Source organism: Octopus sinensis, linkage group LG23 (assembly GCF_006345805.1).
Source record: "Octopus sinensis linkage group LG23, ASM634580v1, whole genome shotgun sequence".
Taxonomy (NCBI): domain Eukaryota; kingdom Metazoa; phylum Mollusca; class Cephalopoda; order Octopoda; family Octopodidae; genus Octopus; species Octopus sinensis.
Window position 1 is genome coordinate 29,667,110 of NC_043019.1, and position 12,622 is coordinate 29,679,731.

A 12,622-nucleotide genomic window follows, 5' to 3' on the forward strand; every position below is an offset into this window, starting at 1 on the left:
AATTCTTTTTTCTGAGTATGTGAAATGAAATTTGGGATGCATCTAAAATGCCATCATTTTTCAAAAATACCGATTTTTGGACAAATACCTACACAAACGTGTTCCTACCCACCTACTTAGTTTTCTCGTAACTTTCAGAAAAATTGATATTTTTCGATGAAATTTTGCACAAACACTTTTCAAATGGTATAGATTCAGATTATATCAGAATCTGTTGTGAAAAAAAAATTTTTTTTTTCAGAGAGGGTGGAGAGGAGTTTCGGATAATTCACACATCCCGGTTTTGTTTCCTTACAACTTTCAGGAAAATGGGTACTTTTTAAATGAAATTTTCTACAAATACCTTTCAAATGGTGTACATTACGACTTCACGGGAATTTATTTCGAACGAAAAAAAAAAACAAAAAAAAAAAAGGATTTAGTGGGCACATACACATACATACTGACATTCATCCCATAATTTTGAATTCTGATGTAATCGGAATCTACACCAGCTAAAAGTTTTTGTTTTTCTTTTCTTTTCTTGTTTTTGTACAAAATTTCAATAAAAATATCCATTTTTTCTCTGAAAGTTGTGAAGAAACAGGATCGGGGGAGAGGCACACTTCTGTGGGTATACCTTAAATACTCTATTTAATAACCTGTAATTGAAAAGTGCGAGATAGCTTAAGGCTTACATAAAAGGAAACTGGCGTAACTACAAAAGCCTTGTGCCCCACCAACCGACTTTGGTTTCATTATAACTTTATTGAAAATGTCTATTTTTTTAATGAAATTTTCCAGAGATACGTTTTCGAATGTGTAGATAACGAACATCCCGATAAAATTTGGAGGGATTTTTTTTTTCTTGGGAAACAAAGTCGATGGACTCATGTACAAAAGTGTTTCCTCATATCTTTCTTTAAAATGCATACTTTTTAAATAAATTTTCCTGAGGTACATTTTCGAGGATGTACAGTACAATTACTCTGATAAAATACGAGAAAAAAATAGAAAATTTCACTAATAGGCGCAGGAGTGGCTGTGTGGTAAGTAGTTTGCTTACCAACCACCTGGTTCCGGGTTCAGTCTTACTGCGTGGCACCTTGGGCAAGTGTCTTCTACTATAGCCGCGGGCCGACCAAAGCCTTGCGAGTGGATTTAGTAGACGGAAACTGAAAGAAGCCCGTCGTATATATGTATGTGTTTGTATATGTTTGTGTTTGTCCCTCCCAACATCGCTTGACAACCGATGCTGGTGTGTTTACGTCCCCGTAACTTAGCGGTTCAGCAAAAGTGACCGATAGAATAAGTACTAGGCTTACAAAGAATGAGTCCTGGTGTCGATTTGCTCGACTAAAGGCGGTGCTCCAGCATGGCCACAGTCAAATGACTGAAACAAGTAAAAAGAATAATATGCATTTACCAAAGTCAAATAGAAAAACTGGGGAGAATGATTTTTTTCCGGAAAAAATTTTCTATTTCTAAAAATGTCTCTGGAAAATTTCATTAAAATATATATATTTGTAAGAAAGTTGCGGGGAAAACTCCTGAGAGGAGACACTTCTAGAAGTGTGCCACAAAAATTGATGTTGCGTAAATTCCTATATAATTGTAATCTATACCATCTGAAAGATATTTGTAGAAAATTTCATTGGAAAAATATCCATTTTTCTGAAAATTATGAGGCAACAAAGTTGGGAGGGAACTTGTGCTTCTATGCAACCACTAAGACTGTGAGAAATAGCAGTCAAAACACTCAAATCACAGATTACCCTCTTAAAGAAAATAAGGGATATTAGATAATGTAGTTCTCACTATAATTCCATGTATCAAAGAAAGAACAGAAGAAATGGTCACTTCTTAATCAGGGTTGATCTAGGATTGAATGTTTAATTACTACACTAGGTATAATTCAAAATCAGAGGAAAATGGTTTTTCGCTTTTTAGCCTCATTTTTCTTTTGGACATCGACTTCTTCATAGAATGCTTGATCCCTCATCAAACCCCAAAATGTACAATAAAAAATAAAGTATTGATAATAATTCTAAAAATAATAAAATTGCAAATAATACAAGCAATATTAAACTCATAAACATACCAAAACACTCAAATCACAGATCACCCTCTTAAAGAAAATAAGGGATATTAGATAATATAGTTCTCACTGTAATTCCATGTATCAAAGAAAGAACAGAAGAAATGGTCACTTCTTAATCAGGATTGATCTAAGATTGAATGTTTAATTACTACACTAGGTATAATTCAAAATCAGAGGAAAATGGTTTTCTGCTTTTTAGCCTCTTTGTTTTCTTTTGGACATCGACTTCTTCATGGAATGCTTGATCCCTCATCAAACCCCAGAATGTACAATAAAGAATAAAGTATTGATAATAATTCTAAATATAATAAAACTGCAAGAGAGAAAAATAAAACTACAAATAATACAAGTAATATTAAACTCATAAACATACCGTTTGTGTATTAAATTACTCGACATCATTAATGAGAGGGATATGTTTGATGTATTCTTTCAAAGGCATTGATATATTTGCTGGAGTGGGAGGTTTTCCTCTTTCATAGTAAAACTGTCTTTGCGCTGCGAAAATCAGCTTCAGTCATGTACCAAGTCGGGAATGTAAGTAAAAATGGCGGAACCGTGGTACTGAGCTTCAGGGAAGCATTTTGAAATCATTATTTAAAGAACGGAAATAGTCACTGACAGTTTTACGTCTAAATAATGATTTAGCTTCGAGATAATACACTTTTCAATGAAATTCATCCTGTGAAATTCAATGTCTGCATTCTCTCTTTTCAAATTAATTCGATGTAACAACCCAGTCAATTACAAGCACTTTCTCCATGTCTTTGAAACGTACTTTAAAGTCTTCCGTTAATTTTTCGCAACAATCTCTGATATTTTCATTAATTTCTTTTAAGCTAAACACTAAAAGAGGACACTGTTTAACCCCAGTCACTAACGCACATTTTTCTCCAGGTCTTCGAAATGTACTTTAAAGCCTTCCGTTTTTAGAGTTCTTTTTCTATGCAAGATCTCCATGTCACGATCTGTTTCCAGTTTCTCCTTTTGATTGAAAAATACTTAAAACCTCTTTAAGACAAAGTAGAGACGTTTAAAACAGGTTAATATAGACTTGGATGCCTCTTAGTTTGAGATCAAACGTTTTAGTATATAGATATTTCCCTGACAAATATAGCAGACTATCTCTTTTGCTTGTTCCTACTTCAACAGGTCACGTGGAGGCTATGGTTTATGGTTCTACGGCAAGACACTCTACAGGCTAATTGTACAAGTCTTTGTATATTTGCTTCTTGACAAACACCTGGTTTCCACGAGCAAAAATAATTGGAGGATTTTTATTCTTCATCAAATAACAATTTCAAATTGAGAGAATGAAATTTATATAGACTTGATACACACCACCTAAGAGGCTTTTTTTTCAAATACAAAGTGTATTACAGAATACATATGTAAAGAACAGTTTCTCTGAATATGGCGGCAAATCGCCGGTGATGGCTGCCGTACCGTAGAAAACTGGTAAATTTACCCACCGGAATTTGACTTTGTTTCTTTATAACTTTCATAAAAATTGTTATTTTTTAGTGCAATTTTCTGCAAATACCTTCGATGGAGTAGATTACGATTATATCAGAACATAATATGAAAAATATAAACAATGGAGGGCGGGGCGCATACACACGCGCACACTAACACATTACATACATTTTTCAAAATTTCAAGTTTTATTTTGCTTAAAAAGGTATTTGAAGAAAATTTCATTAAAAAATATCCACTTTTCTGACAGTTATGTGGAAACAATGTTGGGGTTGGGGCATAATTACGTAGGTATGCCACCTATCTTTCGCATCACCTTCATGATACGGTTAACCTGCAGATTATTATTCTTAGATCCGTTTGGTGCCTTTGAGCAGCACATCGGGCAGTCAGTGATCGCCAACTATCTCTGTCTCAGGTCAACAGGTACACTTCTTCCCCTGCATAGGTCTTCTTTGAAGGTACTAAGCCATATCTTCTTTGGCCGACCTCTTTTTCTCTTAGCTTCCAGCGGCATCCAGCCCATGGCCGTTATGACAAGACTCTCCTATGGCAGCCTTAGTATATATCCAGCTATTCTCATTCGTCGATCGGTTACAATTGCATGCAGGGGCCTTATTCTTGCTGCTTGGATGAGGGGATTTAAAATGAGTAAATTCACTGGCAGTGACGACAGTGAAATTTGATAATTTCCTATAAACAATCTATGTAAAATAACCGATGTAAAGTGATTTCATAGGAACAACTCTGCTTCCTGTACGACTAAGTGGGCGTGTAGGGGCCATCATGTATCGACATATAAGCCACCAACTTGCCTTCATAATGATAACCGTAGCTGGATATAATGATTTTGACCGGAGTACCTCAAATGCTGTTTATGAAATACTCAAGACATCTCTTAGAAGTATTATACATGTACGCACCTGTGGACGCGACATATAGGAGTAGTAATGATGTTAAAATAAAAGGATTTCTATAAATATGTTTGTCTCTTTCTTAAAGGCCTAAACTGCAAGCTAATCTGAGATACTTTGCAAACATGAATTCACGTATAGTATAATAGTCCAAACCTATAATATTTCACATAGGCTATAAGAATATTTAAACTAATGAGAGTTGACTGGTCGAGTTCAATGGAAAACTTATAGCTATGTTTGAAAGCAAGGCTTTCTTAGCATTACCGGTCATTTCATCAATACATCGTTTCAGTGTATCTGCACTTAGGAGCCAGCATTTTTAGAACAACTGTCTTTTTGCATAACATTTTCAGTCACTTGTCGATATGAGCCCGTCAGCTGTAGTATATTATTTTTTCTTCGCTATATATTCATCCAGGCCTCTTACATTATCAGGAGGCGCAATGGCCCAGTGGTTAGGGCAGCGGACTCGCGGTTTCGATTCCCAGACCGGGCGTTATGAGTGTTTATTGAGCGAAAACACCTAAAGCTCCACGAGACTCCGGCAGGGGATGGTGGTGATCCCTGCTGTACTCTTTCACCACAACTTTCTCTCACTCTTACTTCCTGTTTCTGTTGTACCTGTATTTCAAAGGGCCGGCCTTGTCACTCTCTGTGTCACGCTGAATATCCCCGGTACACGTGTCTGTGGAGTGCTCAGCCACTTACACGTTAATTTCACGAGCAGGCTGATTCAGATCAACCGGAACCCTCGTCGTCGTAACCGACGGAGTGCTTCCATTACATTATCAACATCTTTAGATTTACGAATTAAACGCCGGATAAAATGCTTAGCGACATTTCTTCTGGTTTTACGTTCTGAGTTCAAATTCTGAAGAATGTCGACTTAACCTTTCATACTTTCAGAGTCAATAAAATAAGTACCAGTTGAGCACTGGGGTTGATGTCATCGACTAGATGCCCCTCCAAATTTCGGGCTTTGTACCTATAGCATAAAGAAATTTACGGTTTAAATGCACAGCTTACGAACACCTCTTGGAGTACTCACGGGTTGTTACTACACTATATAGTATCAACATGGCGAACAAGTTTAGAAAATGACGCGGCTGGGATACTCAACATATTTTAAGAGGCTACAAAAATGAATAAGATTAACTTGTTCATGAAATATAACAAAAAAAAAAAAAAACTAGAGCGTATAGAGTTGAAATTTGTCCATTCATCCAGTTACTAAATATTTCACTGTCTAATGATATACAATAAATAATTGTAACTGTTTTAGGAAATAATATATGATAAACAATAAAAACTAATTATATACAAATCAGAAATGTCTATCAGCAAATTTATTTTATGTATTTTTATTTAGGTAATCTTTCGGCTTGTGACCACAAATTCAAAGTGGAAAATTATTTTAAGCAATCGGTATTGATATTTTGAAGGAGAAAAAATAATGAAATTGGAATAAAAAAATTTTCGCTATCGTAATCTCGATATTTTTACGCCAAGAATCACACAAAATAGACCCAAAATACTAAGTCGGGGATATAAGAGTTGAAAAGTTATTTTTGAGGTAATGGCTGCGGTTGAAAACAGGAATCTTTTCTCTTGACTTTTATTTGTTTCAGTCTCATTTGACTGCGGCCATGCTGGGGTACCGCCTTGAAGGGTTTTAGTCGAACAAATCGACCCCAGGCTTTTTTTTAAAGCCTAGTTCTTATTCTATCAGTCTCATTTGCCGAACCGTAAAGTTATGAGGACGTAAACACATCAACACCGATTGTCAAACGGTAGTGGAGGACAAACACACACATTTTTTTTTTTTTTTTAGTGATGTGTCTTCATTTGCTATGTCCACCTAGACATTCATTACTGGGTAATGCCTATATTTCCACACACGAACTGAAAGAATGCCTTTACGTTTTACACGAACGCCAGCTTGCGAATGCAAAAATTTAATCGACAACTTTGCGTTCTGAGTTCAAACCCCGCCAAAGTCAATTTTGTCTTTCATCCTTTCGGGCTAAATAAGATAAGTAAAATTAAGTACCAGCTGAGCACTGGGGTCGATACAATTAAGACCCTACCCCCAAATTACCGGCATTGTGCCAAAATTTGAAACCATTATTATGCAAGCAAAGTATTCTGTGAAAGCGCAAGGACTACTGGTAAGGTTGTGCGTTCGATTCCACGACTGAACGGTGCGTTGTGTCCTAGGATGAGGGGCTTTATTTTATGCTGTCCGAATTAACACAGATGAATGCATCCGTATCAGAATGATGCGCTGTAGACTATTAGCTCATAATGTTGCAAGTGCAAAATATGAACGGTCCTTGATTGCTATAGCACACTTGGTTATTTTTTAAATCTGTCGGTCAAAAGGTAAAGATCCATGATAGTGTAGGTAAGACAACATTACCCAAAGTGTAATTTGAGAGAGATTTAGCTACTGTTTGTTACACGACGAGAAACCACACGAAGCCCTCTCGACTCAGCAATTTCAGGCAACTGGCTGAGATTCGTTTTCTTTCATTTTTTTTCTTTTTCTTTTATGCAACTGGTTTAACACTTTAGCATTCAGATTACTGTAAAATGTAATGCTTCTTTAATTATATTGTTTTGAATTGATCATGCATTATCACATAGCTTTAAGGCGGCGAGTTGGCAGAAACGTTAGCACGCCGGGCGAAATGCTTAGCCGTATTTCGTCTGCCACTACGTTCTGAGTTCAATTTCCGCCGAGGTCGACTTTGCCTTTCATCCTTTCGGGGTCGATTAAATAAGTACCAGTTACGCACTGGGGTCGATGTAATCAACTTAATACCTATGTCTGTCCTTGTTTGTCCCCTCTGTGTTTAGCCCCTTGTGGGTAATAAAGAAACAGGTATTTCGTCTGCCACTACGTTCTGAGTTCAAATTCCACCGAGGTCGACTTTGCCTTTCATCTTTTTGGGGTCGATTAAATAAATACCAGTTACGCACTGGGGTCAATGTAATCGACTTAATCTGTTTGTCTGTCCTTGTTTATCCCCTCTGTGGGTAGTAAAGAAATAGGTATTTCGTTCTGAGTTCAAATTCTGCCGAGGTCGACAATGCATTTTATCCTTTCGGAGTCGATGATAAATTAAGTACTAGTTGCGTACTGGGATCGATCTAATCGACTGGTCCCCTCCCAAAAAATGTCGGGCCTTGTGCCTAGAGTAGAACGGATTATCACATAGCTTTGAGATTTCAATGATCTGATTGATTATTTTTAGAATGACATTGTAAAGTAGGTCTGAGAGGCCAGATCCGGGCGGTTGACATTGCTAAAAGGTTAAGTATCAATGCATATATATTGAAACTGTAAGGTTCCATCACCAGTCCCATAAAGGAGGGACCTTCTAACCTAATCATTCGACATGCTAGAATAAGTAGCCAAATTCCTTCAAACCACACCCTGCCATCTTGAGCAAACAACACCATTTTGATAACAACATTAGCTGCATTGTCGAAAATAAGATGAAATGATCGCAGATTGAACGTTTCCAACATACTTTTTTTTCGATCAGGTTCGAACTAAACCACAATATTCCTGCAACTGACTCGAACTAAACCACAGCATTCCGGCATCTTCGATTAAATTGATTGACTGTTATTAGTTTTAATAAGGACTGATTGACTCACAAATCGATTCCATTTAATTAATATCATTATTGTTTAAACCACCCACCCTCCAGATCAACTTTGATCAAAGGCGTTCCAGCTGTGACCATTCTCATTTATTTCAGACAATGCTGGTGTTTTAATTCAGTCGGTACTGATTGAACAGATCTATGATCAAAGGCGTTCCAGCTGTGACCATCTTATCTTATATATATATATACACATATATATACGTGTGTGTGTGTATATATATATCTATGTATATACACATATATATATACATGCATGTGTATGTGTATATGTATATATATATATATCTTTATTATCAAACAACATCTTTTACCTTTTAATTTTTCATTCATTGGACAATGACGGGGCATCGCCTTGAAGGGGTTTAGTCGGACAAATAGACCCAAGTTCTTATCTTTATTTTTAAGCCTGGTACATATTCTATCGGTCTCTTATGCCGAACTGCTAAGTTGCGGGGGGGGGGGCATAAACAAAGACCGGTTCTAAAGCTACATCATCCAAATGCTCTTATTTTTAAGACGGTAGGATGGGATTTGAGAGAGATTTGGCTACTATTTCTAGCAAGTTGAGCGATCACACTCCCTTGCCGACGTGCTGTTGTTGGTATAGATGTTTAACCCTAGGTCAGCAAGACTTTGAAACAAAAGCATTTCACGTGTGATTATTCCGTACTTTATTCAAATGGCGTGTAATTTATATCGGACTATATTTCTTCTTTTTTTTTTTATTTTTTACACAATGCGAAAAGATATCAGGAAGATTCGACTACTATTTCAAGCAGTTCGAAAGGTCACGAAGAGGTTCGTCTTTGTAACTTAGTCGCACTTTTTTTTGTTTCCCCATATATAAGTAATATCTGGGATAACATTATTTGCACATTGCTTCCTTTTTTTTTAAGCCGGTAAGCTGTGATTTAAGGGAGATTTAGCTGCTATTTCTAGCAGTCCGTAAATGCTCCCTCGTTAACACGAACAAGATTGAAGAAAGCTCAGGGTACAAATTAATGTCTTTTAAAACAACACACGTTCGAATCAGCAAGCCTGCCCATTCCATTTTAAGACGGTACGGAAAGAATAAAAGTGCAGAGAAGTTAAAAATAATAAAAAAAAAAACCTTCCACGTATAATGTAGAAGGAACAATTCCAAAAATGCTAACTCCCCCACCCTATTCTACTAAAAGCCAGGGAGCCACTACATGGACGTTAAAAATGCTCTCAAATCACATACCACCCGAGTGTCATAAACATATAAAGACATTCGATAATATAAGTCCTAAATAACAAACACTATGCCTTCAAAAAAAAACAAGCGGGATAGTCACGACTGGAGTAGTTTCCATCATAGATCATTTGGTCAGGGTTGAAGCGAAATAGTACAGGGTGCTTCTTGAATGTAATCGCTCGAGTTTTTAAGAAATATAAGCAGTCTCCCTAATATCACACTCTGTTGTCTCAAAACAAGAACACTTTTAATAACCTAATCCTTAGATAATACTTTGTCTTTAAAAGGAAGGACGAGATGGTCATAACTGGAGCAGTTTTGATTATACATCGGCTTGATTAGGGATTGAATTGGGTATAAACAACATTCCCCCTTGTAATTTTTTTATCTAGAAAAAAAAGAAGGCGGGTGTACTAGGAATGGCATGTTATAACAGGAAAAAAACCCAAAATATCCTTATTTCTCACCGACTGAGACAATTATTAACAATCTGTCTTTTATTGAACAATGAATATAGATTTTCTTGGGAATAATTACTTCGCCGATAAATTGAATATTATTCCTACAATATATTTACAATGGAATGAAATTTGTTTAATAAATCAAACATTTACAAACATTTCTTTCTAAATATTACATAAACACTTTTTAAACATTATCATCTAAAGTGTCTTAGATCTTTTAAACAATTCCTTTTACGCGAAAAACTAAGAGGAAACCGTTTAACCCTAAGTCAGCCCTGATCGAAAAAGACTTATGATCAAGGGTGCTTCAGTCGTGGCCATCCCATCTATTAACAGACAATATATCTAGGACAACGTTATCCAATGTGTCCCTCCTTTTTTTTATAAGACAGTAGGGTGTCATTTCAGGGTAATTTGCTTGTTAGAACTAGCAGGTCAAGTTATCTTATAAGGAAGGCTCTCTACTTTGCTAGTCTTGTATGTGGTGGGTCGCTCGACTTGCTAGAAATAGAAACAAAATTCCACTTCCTCGCTCATACATCCTACTTCATTGAAAACACAAGGATATAACTTAGTCCTAGATACACTTATGCCTAAAAATAACAAGATGTGTTGGCCATGACTAGAATATTTTCGTCTCCATAGATTTGCTCATTCAAAGCTTACCTGGTGCTAAATAACAAGCGAATCTATGTAAATTGTTCCGCTGCCTTATAAAACGAATCCCATAGTTAAATCATCCCCCACTGTCTTTTAATAAGGAAAGATACACAGAATAACGTGGTTCTAAATACAATATGTCTAAGTGAAAAACTGGATGGTCACGATTGGAACGTCGATGATCTTATATCATTAATTAAAGTACACAAGTCTGTCTATATTTCATAATTTGCCCACGTTTACTATTTTGTTTTTCTAATTTCTAAATCATACAAATAAACTTTAAACATTTGTTCTGTTACCCTAAATATTTTTTTCTGTACACACACACACACGTATACACACACTCACTAATATGTAGATACATATCAACATATGCACACACACATCTATATATATAATATATATATATATTTATTTACATACACACATCTACACATATATCTTGATACACAAACACATCTACATATATATCTGCATACACACACACATGTACATATATCTACGTGTATACGCACACATCAACATATATCTACATATACACACACGCATCAAGACATATCTCTACATATACACACACATCTATACATATCAACATACACACACATTTACACATATCTGTATACACTTACACATCAACACATCTCTGCATATACACACACATCTATACATATATCAACATACACACACATTTACACATATCTGCATACACACACTTACACATCTGCACACATCAACACATATCTACATATACACACACACATCAACATATCTCTACATATACACATACATCTATACATATATCTACATACACACACATTTACACATATCTGCATATACACACACTTACACATCTGCATACACATACACACACATCTAAATATACACAAACCTACACACACACACGTGTATCTGTATCTATCAACACACAACTATACGTATACACACACACACATTTAACACGAAACCAACAACATATATACATATACACATATATATATATACATATACACATACACACATGTACATGCTGTAGCTCGTAGTATAAGCTGTCGGTTTTAAAAGTAGCGCAATACGGTTAAATTAAAGTAAACGATTTAGTAAGAAATGCCTTGTCCCATCTAATAATTGCTAACCCCTTTTACACAGAGCTGTCTTCTCCGCGCCACACAACGGAAGACGAACCGAGCCAACGAGGGAGCTCCGATGTGGTTGCCAGGAAATGCTTGAAACAGTAGCCAAATGTCCCTTTTCAAGTCACACCCAGCCTTACCCTCTTAAACACAAGATCGATAATGTGCGCCTATACCGAGCGAAAAAAAGGCGGGATGGTCATGGCTGAAATATCTTTTGATCTGTAGGTCAATACAATCAGGCCAAATCTGGCGCTAAACAAACAGGGAGGGATATATATATATATATTAATTCTAGATATACTACGTCCAAAGTATTAAAACAAAAGTGACGGTCGCGACTGGAACGCCGTTGATCATTCGTCCGGCAGATCAGAGCTGACTTGAGATTAAACAAGGAAGAATATATTGGAAATAGATACAGTGTGTCTAAAATTTATTTAAAAAATTTAAAGGCGGGATGGTCGCGGTTGGAACGCATTGATCACAAAACTGTTTGATCAGGCTAGATCAGGGAAGGGAGGATTAAACGAAACAACGAAGGGTATAATGGGTAACATAGTTCTTGTCATAGTATATCTGAAATAATTTTTAAGCGGGATGGTCATAACTGGAATACCTTTGATCATTGATCGGTGTGCTCGATCAGTTCAAGATATGTAACAGCACAAGGAAGAAAGAATACAATGGATAGTGTAGATGTATGACACTGCAAAATGTTTGAAATTAAATTTTTTTTTTAAAGCGGGGTGGTCACGGTTAGAATGCATCTGATCGTTATATATAGGTTTGATCGATCGGGCTAGATTTAGCTGCTACTTACTTAACAAGGAAGAATATACAGTTCTTGATATGTCTAAAACCTTTTAGAAGGCCGTATAGTCGCAACTAGAACTCCTTTGATCGGTAATAGGTCTGTTCGATCAGGGTCGACTGGGGCTAAAACAACATCAACAACTAAAGACAGTATTTTTTTTTTTTTAGATCTTTGACAAC

The 12,622-nt window shown here is 36.2% G+C and overlaps 1 protein-coding gene across 8 annotated transcripts in view; it reads right to left on the reverse strand.

Moving 5' to 3' along the window:
• LOC115223434 (tight junction protein ZO-1) overlaps nt 1-12,622 on the reverse strand; it is an 832,981-nt gene that overhangs the window by 819,424 nt on the left and 935 nt on the right. The gene's annotated exons all lie outside the window — the stretch shown is intronic.